The sequence below is a fragment of the Miscanthus floridulus genome, chromosome 5 (genome assembly GCF_019320115.1).
Source record: "Miscanthus floridulus cultivar M001 chromosome 5, ASM1932011v1, whole genome shotgun sequence".
In the NCBI taxonomy this organism is placed as follows: Eukaryota; Viridiplantae; Streptophyta; class Magnoliopsida; order Poales; family Poaceae; genus Miscanthus; species Miscanthus floridulus.
In genome coordinates this window covers 29,746,706-29,759,920 of record NC_089584.1, presented here as the reverse complement: position 1 = coordinate 29,759,920, position 13,215 = coordinate 29,746,706, and the positions used below count along the sequence as shown (strand labels likewise).

The window sequence follows — 13,215 nt, the reverse complement described above, 5'->3', positions numbered from 1 at the left end:
CCCCACGCTTAAAAACACCTTGGCTGCGCAACGACGCCATGGTTAAACAAAATTCCATCTCAAACTAAAAAAACATGCATACACGCCTGCTGAGACAACACCCCCAACCGGTTCAGCCCGAACCGCCTGGGGCTTGGGGGCTACCCCCGCAGGTGCGCTCGTGCGCACCTGCCGGCAAGACAAAAATCCCCCAGATGATTCTGCCCAAATCGCCCGAGGGCTCGGGGGCTCCTGTCGGGTTTATAAACCCAGGGTCCCTCGTGGACCAGCTTCCACGTCAGGGCTCGGCCCAGGAAAACGACCTTTCTTTCTTCTCGACCGGCCCGAAAGTCTAAAACCAACAGACCAGAGCACTCGCTTCAAGCCCAGGCTGCCTTCGGCTCATCTCTCCGACTAGAGCACTAGCTCAGGCTTAGGCTAGCTCCGAACGGCCTCTCTGATCGGAGCGCTAGCATCAGGCCCCGGCTGCCTCCGCACGGTCTCCACTCGGAAAGCCTGATCCGAGGACCACCTCCGACTCCGACCCCGTGTCTCCTACCGGGATTCATGGAAAAACACCGCCATCACTATTCTCCGACTGGCGTGCCAGAACCGACTAGGGACCATCCGACCTGGGACGCCCACTCGGAAAGAACCAGAAGGCGTGCGGAGAAAGGCAAGGCATGGCTCATAAGTCAACACCACTGTACCAGGGACCATACCCTGCACGAAGCAGTGCTCTGCAGCCACCCTGACACAAAGTATTGTAGGGGCCGCTAGAAACTCCCATATGATAAGCCCCCATGTGTCTCTGGACATCGATCGCGGTATGGGCTTCAGGATTTGCCATACCGGGTGAACATAGCACAGCTCCTCACATGACACTAGGCATCCAGAAGTATTTTGCAGGTACCGACGTCATCCTTCCTGAAGAAGATAGCTCGACCTCCCGTGCACATCCAACATCCTACAGCGACATTGATAGTATTGGGGGGCTTCAACCATTATCCAGTTTTCATCACCATAGGCAGCAAGACTTAGAAATATCTATACTCTCCCCCTCTCACCTGTAAAGCCACCCCCTTCATCTATAAAAGGGGATGCGCTCCCTCCCCCGAAGGGGAGATCGATTTCTTCAAGCCTAGACTCACTAGATCGACATCAACGCTCCCAACCACAGGACCGCCAAGTTCTGACCGCAACCCTTCCGGTCAGAGCCGACCGAACCACTTGTACACCCCTTCTTCCTCCTTCTCGTTTGTACCCCCACTACAGACTTTGAGCACCTGGGCTTAGGAATAAAGTCGCCGACCGACCCTGACTGGACGTAGGGCACGTTGCCTGAACCAATATAAATCATGTGTCATTGAGTGCTAGGCCACCTCCGATCACAATGTATAACAAAACTACAAATATTTACTAGTTGGTCACTTTCTGCACCGACACCGTGGGAAGTCCATCTTCTGGGAATGTGGCAGCCGGTCGGTGTGGTGCTCGCCCGTGGCCTGCCTGCTGCCCGAGGCGGAGGACTAAGCGGCGAACAAGGCAAGGATAGCCTTGGCATTGGCCTCCGCTGTGGCTTGTAGGGTTTTGACGGCCATGGCCAATGCCTCCACGGTGGCCTTGAGATCGGTGGAGTCACCCATAGCGGCGGTGCAGGAAGATGCGGAGGCGGGGGAAGGTGGCAGGGCGGCTGTAAGTGGATGTGGCGGCGCGGCAGCTGGTGTTGAGGTGGAACTGGAGGACGAGGATCGCCGGGACCATGATACCAGGTTGTCAAGATCACCAGGGCCTAGGATAGCTGGACCTCGACTACGGAGCTCGTAGTCTCGATCCGTGGTTGAGGCGAGGTTTTGCCCCTCAGCTCTTAGGTTCGGTAGGAGAAGAAGGAGATCAAATAAATATTTCTTGCTTACATATATATATGGCCAAGGCCTAAACTGAATCTGAGCCAATTGCTCCTAGAATTAAGGACTGAAATAGGAAACTATCCTATCCTTCCACGCGCGCTGCGCGTTCCGTGGCTCTGCGCACGTCGTGGGCTCACCGGCGCCGGATATACGTGCGCCCCCACATGACATCTACATGTTCAGACTCTGAAGCTTGAGAGGCGACAAGCATGGGCTGCGCGACAGGGACGACGGTCGACTTGTGGGGAGCTAAGGGTTTGGGTGGGATGACGCGAACCGACGCCGGTCGCGGGCCGTCGGATCGGTCGCTTCCTCCGGCTCGCAGTTTTTGTTTTAGCACTGGGCTGGGCTGCAAGACTGGCCCAAACAACCAGCAGAAGTGCGGCGCGCAGTCGGTGAAATCCAGAACCGGGAGGCGGCGTGCGACGAGCGCGCGAAGCTATTGGGGCGCTCACCACCGGGAAACAGCGCTATTGCAGGCGTCGTTCTTGAGCGGGACTGCGGCCTGCGAGAGGTCGCGGAGGATGGAGTGCGAGAGGTCTTTAGGGAGGCTGCTCAGCCCGTCCTCCATGGCTATTGGCTCCGCTCCGCAGTTGATTGGGTGATTCGAGTGCCATTCCATGTCACGTTGGGCGGCGCTAACGATCGCTTTGGGGTTGAATTGTGTCGAGTCCTCCTTGGACAGTTTGGCGACGACTTTATGGATGTTGTAGCTGCTTGCATCGCAAGATTGGACGGACATCTCTGCAGAAATGGGGCACGCTTCGTCAGCTCTACGAGCTTTCTTGTGGTGGTTTGGTGTGCACCAGCGAAAGCCATCTCGGTATCTGTGTCACCCTCGACGGCGACAACATTATGGTTCTGTTCGGTTGGAAGAATTTTGGTTGAAATTGGCTGAAAACACTATTCTGGTTGAATTGTTGTGAGAGAAAAATACTATTTCGACTGAAAAGAAGAAGCCGAACAAGCCGAATATGGGGTAAGCCGAACGGGGCCTATATTTGGGTATCGGTATCCTTTTTGAGATGACGTCACGGCATTTCTAGTCCTACCCCACAAGGGCGAAGCTAGGCATAGTCAGCATGGCCATTCGTTGGTTTCAGTCAGGGCTTATCAGTCAGTCAAAAGTGTTTTTTTCTCACAACAAACCAGCACCAGCCGAGCTTATCAGCCTAGAAACCAACTAGTGAACAAGCTCAGTATCCACTATCCACCGGGTCAGCTTCATTGGTCGTCACCCAAAATCTATTAGCAAATACCCACTCCGTTCTAAATTATAAGACGTTTTAGTTTTTCTACATACATTACTTTTGGATGTATTTAGACATACACTGTCTAAGGGCCCGTTTGGATCCTTAGAATTGAATTCATTCTAAAAATTACAATTTAGACATAGATTAATTAAGCTAATATAGTTGTATATGGAATATATTTGTATATTTATTGTTAGGCATACAAGGGACATTGATACGTTGCATTTTTATTGTAGGGAAGTGTGTTGAAGAGTGTACTATAAGTTGGAAAATAAAATTATAGCATTGTGATCTATAGAATCCATTTTCATATTCCACCCTATAAATTTGAGATAGGCTTATTTGTGAGCTTGAGAATATTATGGAATGTTAAATTTTAAGTCAAATAGTGTAATTCATTATGTAGATTTCAATTCCTCTAAAATGAAGGGATCCAAATAGCCTCTAAATGTATTACAAAAGTTATGAATCTATAAAAGTCAAGACGTCTTATAATTTAAAATATAGGAAGTAATAGATTTATATAGGATTCACTAAAATTTATAGGGTTGAGCTGACCCCTGTAACTACACGTAGCTTCGCTGTGCTATCCCACCGCTGGTCTCTAGGTGAAAACTTGACCTAGTTCTAAGGAAGCGGCGACAACAACTATAGTTGTGTCCTCGATGGAGGCGTCGCATTGGAGGACTTTGGGATTGCGAAAATTTGAGAAAAAATAATGGAGATGATGTTGATAGCTTGCAGTAAGAGATTAAAAATTTATAGGATGACATAACTATTAGTAGGAGATGACGTGAATGACTTGCATGTTGAAATAGAGTAGTGGGGATTAGCTTTATAAAAGATATATATATATATATATATATATATATATATATATATATATATATATATATATATATTCGGCATGTTACCACTACTTATTTAGGTAGAAGTGAGGATCAGTGGTCTTGGTTTAATTTGGTGGTCAGAGTATCAAGCAATGGATGGACCGAGTTTTTTCTTGGATTTGGCTCATGTTGACATTTGGTAACAAGCCACAAAAGGAGGATTATTCAAGCTGCAATTGAAGATTTTGAATTTCTTCCTTTTGTTTAGTTTGTTGTTTTTATTTGCCACATCAAAATTTCTGATGCCATGGCCACATGCTTCATTTGTTAGGACATGTGTTAATTATCTCTTTGTATTTCATAACTAATAGATTGAGCAACCACTTTGTAGACTGCCCTGAAAACCCATATTTATTAGTTGAGCTATATCCTAACATGAGAAGGCCAATAAGAGCCATACGTGAAATCACAATCTATAAAAAACACCAATACTAAGATAAACTAAAACAAAATAATATCCCAATGGAGTAACTAAAAAATTTAATAAAATGGAAATGACTGCCACAGATGGATCAATGCTAAATAAAAGAATATCTTCTCAAGATAGGAGGATATCCTCTCTAAAAGGTAGTCTAGTTCCACGATTCTATCTAATATAGCTTGAAGTAGTCCAGGAGACAACATATTCATGACCAATATGTTATTGTATGATCTACCATATATACCCTTATTTGTGTATACCATTTACGGCTCCCTCGTGCGGCCACGTCGCCAACGTTTACCAGCCACAAGATCCACCATCTACGGTCTAGGAACGTCTTGTCCTGACTGCCTCCGGATATTTCCAGCCCCTGCACGGTTCTTCCTCTCTCGAAGATTCCGACGCGCTCGACTCGGCCGCCGCTGTCGCAATTCCTCTCTCGAACGACTCAGCCGCCGCGGTCGCAGCTACATCCATGCCCGCCGGCCGACCCGCTCCGCGCAGCCACGCCCGCCGCAGTCGTCCCCTCGCGCTCGCCTCCCACGTGCGCCCGCATCGGCCCCCGCCGGCGGCGGCACCCTACCTTCGCATGTGCGCCCGCCGCACACGCCGCCGGCCTACGCACTCGTCGCAGGCATCCTACCTTCGCCCGCCGCACACGCCGCCGGTCTACGGGCTCGCCGCAGCCGCGCCCTAAACGCCAACTTCAGGTTTCACTCTTTCTCCTATCTGCAATTTAATTTGGTTACCGTACTATATCTGATGCCTCTCTTTGTCGAAGTCCTGGAGGCGCAACGCATGGGTGCAGGCCTGCCGCCACGTCTTCGCCAGGCATACGTGGAACGCCGAGCAGCGCTGCCCCGTCCTCTTCGCAAGGTCTCGCGGATGGAGACCTGCATCTCATTTGATGTTCCAATATTCCATATCAACTCTCAAATGCTCTATAATTGCTCCTCTGGTCCATGCCGCTCTATAATTTCTCCTCTGATCAATGCCACTGATGTACTGTTTAATGCAATTTTTTCTAGGTAATACATGTGATTTCAGTTTTGTTTTTGCCAAATGCCAAGATGAATATGTTCGCTCTTTATCAATCAATAATCTAACGTTTTCATTTTTCTAATGCTCGAGGAACGATGCATTATCTGAACTTCTAAGGTTGCTCATTCTGTTGCATAACACATTCTCAGTGCGTTTTTGGTTCAGGTCATAGTTCAAGAAACATAACCAAACATTACTTTCGGATTTTCCTGATTTTTTTTGGAAACAATAGTAAGACAAAGTAACATAGTAGCAGTAAGTTATCAATAGCGGGAATGTAATTTAGAGAGGACTTATGCTGCTTGGAATATGATCTGTTAGTACTTCAGAGTTTCAGACCATGCGATTGACTCTGAATATATTTGATACTATATTTTTCTTTTGTTTTGTGCTGTGCCACTTAAATTTGTATGCCTCTGCAGTTTCACATACACTATTTGTAGAGGGATTGAACCGCGGCAGGAGACGAGGTAGCTTTGAAGCAGAGCAAGAACATCCGTCCATCTGACGACAATAAGAGTGGCACGGCTGAAGTGGAGTACGAGGCATGCACTGCCTGATTCTGTACTGCCCAAATACAAGATAATGTGCTGACAGTTTTCGGAAACTTCACTAAATTCCTTTTTTTTCACTTTGAATCTGTGCAGTCAAATAAATCTGATAAACTTCACAACCTTGGTAGACTATGTTCTTTAACCAAATTTGAACAAACGTTGCAATTTCCTAGTCACCTCCCTTATTCGCTTACTTTAACCAAATTTGTTACAATGAGTGCTGAACTTAACAGGAATGCAGTATAAAGGCCAATTTTCTTTTTTTTTTTTTGCTATCATTTCAACACTAAGTGCTTCGCTTACGTTTCTGTGCAGGTCATCCAAAGTCGCAAACTAAGATCTACTGTCATCATATACAAAAAGGTGCCCAAACCCAGGAATTGGTCATGTCTTTTGCTAGATAACGGTTTAATACATTCTTTCTTCAGTGTAGGCTTAGGATAAACATGTAACTTGAACCTTTTATGATCTTTTTGTTTGGTATATTCACAGATATGTAACGCAATGCCGATTGATACGCTCACCTACTGCCCGTGCATTGCGCGGGGGAACTGCCTAGTTGTATCGATGTTTGATGCATCTTTCTTAGGGGATGTCTGAAGCCAGAAATTCTTCATTATTTAAAATACATTTTATAGCGGGAACACGCTACCATGATTGATTCTTTTAGGCCTTTCGCAGTCTGCTGATGCCACAAAAAAGAAAATGGACTCGACATATACAAATATAGGAATTGCTCTTCGTGTGCCACAGCATGAAGCGTTTTGTTCGGCTTCATGCTACAGCGTATGAAGAAGGTGTTAGTTGGTTGCTTCTAGTTAACACACAGGCACATTATTAATAGTTATCTGAGTGGATCTAATTGTCTAAACCGGACCTTAATCCATACAATACAAACAAGAAAAAAATGCAACCCATTCGAGTTCAATTCGCTAGAGAAGACAACCTAATTAACTCAACCACTTGATCTGTAAACCCACCTTCATTCACACACCCATAACAACCTCACATAACAACACTAGCCGAAAAATCCATCTGTTCAGATCGAGATGGATCAAATGGGGGCCCGATTACTCTTCGTGGTAGAGCCTCGTGTGCACAGGATTCTGGCTGCGGTCTTTGCTCGACCGGCACACGGTGAGACGGATCACCGACACCTGCGTTTGGATGACCTCCACGTGCTCATCTACCTGACCCGGAGCTCCTCCCTCTTCTTCCACCGTGACCAGCACCACCTGCTCAAGGGCAGGGGCCGAACTCAGGAGGAAGGCGAGCAGCTTCCGCTCGAACCTCGTCCCCCGGAGATTCACCAGCTTGATGAAGCTCAGGCTGTCAAGCACAAAGTCGGCTTCGTAAATCTTGGATTTGGACACGTCGACGACCTCGCCGGCCAGTGCTGCCGCCGCGTCGCTTGCATCTGTAGCGTGGGCGGGGAACTGCGGGTTTCAGAAGGTATCTTCCGGCGGTGAGCGTGAGCCGATTCGGAAATACGTACTATTTGGAGGATCGATGTGTTTGATACCTAGGCATTTTCAATTTTATCCAGAAATAAAATATAGGTTCGTGACAATATATTTGTGCATGTGTATATCACTAACAAACACTACAGCATGCAAGTATAACATACCAATCGATACAGTAAGTACGCAAAGTACGGTAATCAGAGAGTTTAAAGTGTACCCACCGAAGGGTCCCATGCCGAGGGCATCGGATGCTCCAGTCTCACCAGACATAGTGTGTTGCTCGAAGTCGTGGACCATAGTCGATGCAGGAAGGTGTTCGCAGTGCAGTCCCACGAATGGTCACCGGAAAGAAGACACCATACTGTTCCACGAGCGATCACCAGGAAGAAGACGTCTTGGACGAGCAGTCGCGGAATCGCTCTCTAAAAACCTAATGGCCGCACCCCTATGCAAGGTTCGCAGGCAGACGAGGGTTCCGGAGGCACCTGCTCTCCCGTTACTCCGTGCTCGCAGAGGTACGGGATGGAGATGCGAAAGTAGCAGCGGGCAGCAGCAGAAAGGGAGAGTGAGTGGTTTTCCGGCGCGCGTTAATCAGAGTACGAGCACCTTTTTTTATAGAAGCAAGAGAAAGGAGATTCAACGAACTTGGACACTGTCATAGGTGATTGATAGCCATTAACCAGGCATCAGTTATCAGTAACCTCCAGCCGTTACTAGTCAAACCAGACCAAGCCTAGCCCACACATCACGTCGCCGCGCCACGCCGCGCCTCGGCACGGCTCGACGAGCGAGCGCGCGCGCGTGTGGCACCCTCTCTCTCTTTCTCAACTTCTCAATTAGTGCACAGATAGTCCACCAATTTTAAGTCGGTTAAGATACTCCTTAACTACCCATTTGGGATTAATCACTTTAACCACCTAGCATTAATCGTGGGCCTTGAGATTAAATGAAATAAATGGGCTTAGCCCAAATATTCCAACAATCCCCACCAAATTTCGAGGCACACGAGAAATGCTCTCATTTCCACTGCTGCTTTTATATACCAGTTTTTGATGGAGACTGTTAAATTGAACATCCACCTAGAGAAGAGGCTACACTTATTCACAACTGATCAATGGACTATGCCGTAAATTGACAGTCTTATGCAAACAAGCTTTACCAAAACTCTTTTCTGGTACTAGGCTGCTTAAAAGCATCCCCGCGGTTTGGAGCGTATAAGTCATACACTAGGCCTTTCATGAGTATCTAGAGATTACCCAAATCTCATAGTGTTTACACTAAAATTTAGAAGAAGAGTAGCAGAGACTCAAAAGCTCCCGAGATCATGTCATCAAGGAATCAATTGCGTGCAGATCGGGACTAGCTGATTCGAATGCAGCACTAGAATCGGCTTTCTTCAGGCAGCGTCAGCAGATAACGACAAAGGCTATGATCGGCGCCAGGACAAAACAAGTTGGACTCTACAAAAAGGGAAAGATTAGATTTCAAGTTATCTTAAATTAGGAATATTTTCTCTTAAGGCCAAAGATTGTGATGGCTCGTGCTTAGATAGGAGTCATGCATATGTCCTGGGTATAAATATCAAACACAGGTTATTGTAAAAAACACATAATCAATCCAATACAAGTTATTTACTTTTTCGGCTCCGGCCACCCTTAGGAGTAGGAGTAGAGTAGATCTCGGCGAGTTCTTCAGCAAGTACAGCTGCATCAATCCGATCGACCTCCACTGCTTGTCTGTAAGTACCATCATGGCTTATACCTCTGTTCGTACGGCTACATCGATCCGGTCGACCTCCACTATGACTCTGGTATAAGTTAGTTATCGACTCTTGTCTAGTTTAAGTACGGCTGCATCGATCCAGTCGACCTTCACTGCTCGAACTAGATTAAGGTCAAGTTATCGGCTCTATCTAAGGGTGGCGTTCCTTCGGATAGATTCATTAAGTTACCAATATTACTTATTACTTTCATTATTTATTTAATTACAGCAATATCACTTCGTCCGATTGGGATTGATCTAGATCAGCCTTATATCCTTTTTAACCTATCGTTTGTTAATCTAAACTGATCTAATCTGCACTTTAAACGATGAGTTATGTTTTATCGGCTATTTTATATCAATCTTAATCGTGCATAGCGTGCGGTTAAGATGTGTTTGATCTTAAGTAGATCTATTGGCTAGCGAAAACCGTTCCATGGCCCGTTATCACGGCCTGTGTGATTCTACCTCACACTCCACTGTTAGCACCGTGGAGTGGGTATCGTTATTTGGTAGATCTGTTTCTGAGATGGCATGATCTTAACTGTGCGCTATGCCTGAATCGGCTGTTTTAGCCGATATCGAATACTTTTACGAACAGTTCACGTCACGAGACCGTTGAAGTAGCGATGGGTTGAAAGATGTGTTAGCCCTATGATCTTATTATTGTATTATGGCCTGCATGATTCTGGCTCAGTATAAGCTAATTATTGCTAATATCTTATTGCCATTGACCAATATTTGTCTAAAGAATGATATTCATCCTGAATGATAACCGATTCTTCTTACACAACCCCATGAGCTTTAACCGATTTATTCTTATGAATATGCTGGAATCGACTATTTAGTCAATCTCCTTTCATATCGACTCTTAGAGCCACACATTTAGGACTATCGAGCAACACCGACATGTTTCGCCCTAAATTACTGATAAACTTTCTCTCTTTGTCAATTACAGGGTCAAATTGGCTGGCACGTCTTGGGAGGAGTGCGTAGGATCGACCACCCCTGCGCTGAAGCTAGGTGGATCTCCATCTCCATCGAGCGGACCCTTCCGGCTTGCTCGTGTATCCTCGGCACGGGATCAAATTCCGTATCGACACACGTTTCTGGCATGCCTAGTGGGACACCACAATCATCATGGCGGTTCACAACAACAACGACATCCTTATGATACATTATGAAGATCTACCTGATGGATATAAAAGTGTCATCAGCAAAGCTATAGAAGAATTTCAGAATAAGTGTTTGTTGTCCTACACCAAAACATGTGACAACACAATTGTTCAGAAATTTCCACTACCAAGAGTCTATTACACGGGCAGACGGATACAACTGAAGCTAAGGACAGGTATTTCTTTATAGAAGTTGTAGACAAATTTGTTCGTGATGCCATATCAAGCCATAACGAAGCTTTCTTGGACATATTCCATAACACCATGAAAGAGGCGATTCGTGGGTTTCCAGTTGATCAAGGTGGGTCGGCTTATTACAACATTCTAGATCCGTCGACCCAAGGGACTAATCAAGTCGGTACCAGCCATCAAGAAGCAGCACCAGCTGGTAATAATGATGTCCAGGTAGTTCAGGGTTCATCTGAACAAGCTCAAGGAACTACTACGAATCAGATACAGTATAATCCTTGACCGCTAGTATAGCATGTGCAACAGCCAGCGGGGCAAGGTTAGAACCAGGTGATCAATTTTGGCACATCAGGCCACATACTGTCGTCGGCTAAAAAAATAGCACACTCAATTCAAAGGATCCATAGAGATATAGATTCTTATGTCTATAATCAAAGACTTCAAGCAATAAACCAGCAAAGGACACTACAGATAGAGATTCCATAAGGGTATCACTATGGCACAGATTATAACACCATTCACATGATTCTGAATCTAGGGTACTAAGACACACCTCAGTCCACAGATGGGTCAGCAGGTGCAGAGAAATCCAAATTCAAATGCTGATGAGTTGCTGCTAAAGGTGACTAAGATGATGAAGAATCAGTTCGGTCTGAAGCCAAAAGGGCTGACCTTCTTGTACAAACGCTGAAAGGTCCTAATATGGCTAGAGGGGGGTCAATAGCCTATTTAAAAATCTACAAATCAACTAGAGAAATTTGATTAGTATGACAAATAGCGAAATGCAAACTTACTCTAGCTCTACAAGGGTTGCAAGCCACCTATCCAACAATTCTAGTTGTAATGATTACTAGGCACATAACTTGCAATGTTACTACTCACTAAGAGCTCTCAATCTTGCTACTCTAAAGAGCTCCACTAGATGAACTTAAAATAACAAAGCAAGCTCTCAATTCTAATTACTCTAAAGAGCTTGCCACAACTAGTTTGCAAGAATATAGATGAGTGAGTAGGGTGATTATACCGCCGTGTAGAGGAGTGAACCAATCATAAGATGAATACTAAATCAATCACCGGGAGAATACCAAAGGGTAAGAGACAACCAATTTTTCTCCCGAGGTTCACGTGCTTGCCGACACGCTAGTCCCCATTGTGTCGACCAACACTTGGTGGTTCGATGGCTAAGAGGTGTTGCACGAACCTTGTCCACACAATTGGACACCGCAAGAACCTACCCACAAGTGAGGTAACTCAATGACACGAGCAATCCACTAGAGTTACCTTTTGGCTCTCCATCGGGGAAGGCACAAGACCCCTCACAATCACCACGATCAGAGCCGGAGACAATCACCAACCTCCGCTCAATGATCCTCGCTGCTCCAAGCCATCTAGGTGGCGGCAACCACCAAGAGTAACAAGTGAATCCCACAGCAAAACACGAATGCCAAGTGCCACTAGATGCAATCACTCAAGCAATATGCTTGGATTCTCTCCCAATCTCACAAAGATGATGAATCAATGATGGAGATGAGTGGGAGGGCTTTGGCTAAGCTCACAAGGTTGCTATGTCAATGCAAATGACCAAGAGAGTGAGCTTAAGCTAGCCATGGGGCTTAAATAGAAGCCTCCACAAAATAGAGCCATTGTACCCATTCACTAGGCACAACACGGGGTGACCAGATGCTCCGGTCAGATCGACCGGACGTAGGACCCTAGCGTTTGGTCGCCCGATGCTTGCCACGTGTCATCGGCTTTAAACGCCGATCGCCTGATCTCAACAGTCAAGTGATGACTGGACATGTTAGTTAGAAAGTGACCGGACGCAGGACTCCAGCGTCCGATCGTTTCCAGTAAGGTTCCAAACATGAAATTTCACGACCGGACACGTTTGGTCATGCTCGACCGGACTCACCCAGCATTCGGTCACTCAATGTTTCCTCTGTGCACCTCACGTCAGCGTACGTCGGCACTGAACGGACACACCCTACCAGCGTCCGGTTAGTTTACACGCCAGCATCCAGTCACAAGACCGAGACCATGTGCTTACTGCTGTCACTGACCAAACTCTGAGCCTAGCGTCCGGTCACTACACCACCAGCGTCCGGTCACTCTATGAACCCCTGTCTTTTTTGTCTAGGGCGCCGGTGGCACCATCGGACTGTCCGCACTCTACGGACACTCCGCCGGTGAAGTTTCTTACCCTTGCTCAAATGTGCCAACCACCAAGTGTATCACCTTGTGCACATGTGTTAGCATATTTTCATAAAATACTTTCAAGGTTGTTAGCACTTCACTAGATCCTAAATGCATATGCAATGAGTTAGAGCATCTAGTGGCACTTTGATAACCGTATTTCAATACGAGTTTCACCCCTCTTAATAGAACGACTATCTAACCTAAATGTGATCATACTCGCTAAGTGTCTTGATCACAGAAACAAAATGGCTCCTTCTATTTATACCTTTGCCTTGAGCTTTTTGTTTTTCTCTTTCTTCTTTTCCAAGTTCAAGCATTTGATCATCACCATGCCACCACGATCGTCATGATCTTCTCCATTGCTTCATCACTTGGAGTAGTGC

The 13,215-nt window shown here is 46.2% G+C and overlaps 1 long non-coding RNA gene across 2 annotated transcripts; it reads left to right on the top strand.

Annotated features, from left to right (window-relative positions):
• The first annotated feature begins 4,834 nt into the window (after positions 1-4,834).
• LOC136451879 (uncharacterized) lies at positions 4,835-6,614 on the top strand. Of its 2 annotated transcripts, XR_010758669.1 has the most exons (3): positions 4,835-5,163; positions 5,235-6,411; positions 6,541-6,614. It is a non-coding gene; the product is annotated as an uncharacterized lncRNA (long non-coding RNA). The 2 variants fall into 2 exon arrangements; XR_010758668.1 differs by having other exon boundaries at positions 5,235-6,614.
• The last annotated feature ends 6,601 nt before the right edge of the window (positions 6,615-13,215 follow it).